The 2,228-nt window shown below is 42.7% G+C and overlaps 1 long non-coding RNA gene across 1 annotated transcript in view; it reads right to left on the reverse strand.

The window, feature by feature from the left end:
* Positions 1–552: 552 nt before the first annotated feature.
* LOC126386447 (uncharacterized) overlaps positions 553–2,228 on the reverse strand; it is a 130,896-nt gene continuing 129,220 nt past the window's right edge. The window contains exon 2 of the long non-coding RNA XR_007569500.1: positions 553–1,015. This is a non-coding gene — a long non-coding RNA (uncharacterized LOC126386447). The remainder of the gene's footprint in view (positions 1,016–2,228) is intronic.

Consider the following 2,228-nt stretch of genomic DNA (forward strand, 5'->3'; position numbering starts at 1 on the left):
CAGATACTATCAGTCTCTAAAAACTAGTACTAGTAACTATTACCTACTACAACACCTAGTAAAAACACATTGTACATTAGTGCAAATCAGGAGGACATTGCTAATGTAGTGAGGTGCATGATTCTCCATGGACATTAGAAATAACTGTACACTGATACTTTTGATAGTCACAAAAGAATAATAACTAGAAGAACTGTAGAAAATAAGATAAGTCAGTGAGGAAAAGAACTGGTGACATTATGACATATGATTCTGGCTGCTACATTCTGTACCCAGGCTCCTACAAGAAATGTGATATTAACATTATAATTTTGTTAACTTTGTTTAATGTCCCTCAGAAGCAAAGCAAACATCCCCAGTGTTTACACACATTAATCTTATGATAATAAAACACCAAATAATTATATTGATTCAACAAGCACTACAGCCAGAACTGGTATGGACATTTAACCAAAACCAATTACGCCCAACCATCACTGAAACAAATCAGAGGATACATTGGATAGTTTTCTATGCATGGTTATCAAAAGAATAAAAACACAACAAAAAGTGTTTAGGGTATATGAATCTTTAATAAATCAGTAGTCAGGATGTAAGTACAAAGTCTTTCATGTTAAGGCTGATAACATCATTTGGGTACCTAAAAAGTGTACATTTGTGTTAACAGGTTAGGCAGGCATGCATGCAACTGGTGGCCAGCAGCAAATTCCCAGAGGCTGACATCAGTGAGGAGATAGAGCAGGTGACAGGCAGTGTGCACACCCTGACAGTCAGTGTCGGCACCCAGACCGATCCATTTCAACAGGATACAGAAGAGGGAGACAATAAGCAGTACATTTGCACAGGCACTTTGACAGATGACATACTTACCAACCAGGTCATAAACAATGACCACTCATACTGTACATCTGTGGAAGGCCAGGCCACACAGGCTGGAATCGGGACCCGGTTCTTCCTTCCCAAATGGCCCCTGGCCCAGAGGGTAAACTGTCTGTAGGCAGTCAACCTAAAGAGACTGATGGAAAAGAAATGTATTGGTTAGATTTGTCTCAATTTTTTAAGATCATAAACAAGTTGTTTGTTGTCAGGAAAGATATAACAGGGCGTCTTTTTTCTTTTATATGTGTCCACTTGTTAGAGTGTGAGAGTGGAAATCCATTTGGTAATTTATGTTAACTTGAGCCTTGCTTCATATCCACTTCTATGTATTATTCTATATCACCTACAAAGTACAAAATATTGAATCATTCCTTTCAGATTCCAGAATATACATCAACTGTGTATTGCTCATCCCACTCAAAAGTTATTGAGGATGAACCCGTCTGAATGTCTGACATCAAACTGTCTGCGTCACGGTGTTTTGACAGCGGTTTCCCAAACGTTGGTTTCATAAAGTGCTGCACAACACGATGTAAACAAACTAACGCTACGTATAGAAAGCATTCATGTGGCATTATATTGTTATGTCAGGCCTCTCAGACATGTTCCGCATCTAACTGGCTCGTTCACCAGTAGCAATATGTAACATAGTCAGCGATGTGAACCGGCGAACTAACGTTAGGTACCAGCATTGATAGCTAATAGCTGTTAGCGTCAACTAGCTAACGCTAAGGGTTAGCCAGCAATTAGTACCGGAGAAACGACATAAACAAAGACGTTTCGGTCAGACAACAACTGTATGTAAACAAACAGCACATGGAAACATTGTTCATATTCCTGGCCAGCACCGTAGTGCATGCATTAGTTTTCTTTACTGCATACGGTTACTGAGTCATTCGCCCGCGGTTACAGCTAGCTTGACTTACCTGCTGGTGACGGGCGCTCTGACATCCCTCAGCGAAAGTATCGCTACCTCCAACACGTCCACCTCCCGGCACAGGATGCTGAATGAGCGCACCATGGTGATGCAGGGGTGGTCATGGAGAAGATGGTCCAAACCAGCCTCCTGGCACCAAATGGACTCTGGCACAGTGGGCATCGCCACACTGACACCGCGTAATGTTGCCGACACGCCCTTGACCCCAAATCACCGGCTCAACCACTTCTTCCGCCCGTACCACTGCTCGATTCCCACGCCTTATAGGCTCATATGCGTAGGCAATGGGGCTTGTCACAGACTCAACAGGCCTCTCCAGTTCGTCTTCCTCCATTGTCAAAAAGTGTGGCGCTCAACCCAGTTCAGAAATGCTCCACTGTCTTCACTTCACTGCGATCACTAGCTTGACAAC

The sequence above is a fragment of the Epinephelus moara genome, chromosome 24 (assembly GCF_006386435.1).
Source record: "Epinephelus moara isolate mb chromosome 24, YSFRI_EMoa_1.0, whole genome shotgun sequence".
Classification (NCBI taxonomy): Eukaryota; Metazoa; Chordata; class Actinopteri; order Perciformes; family Serranidae; genus Epinephelus; species Epinephelus moara.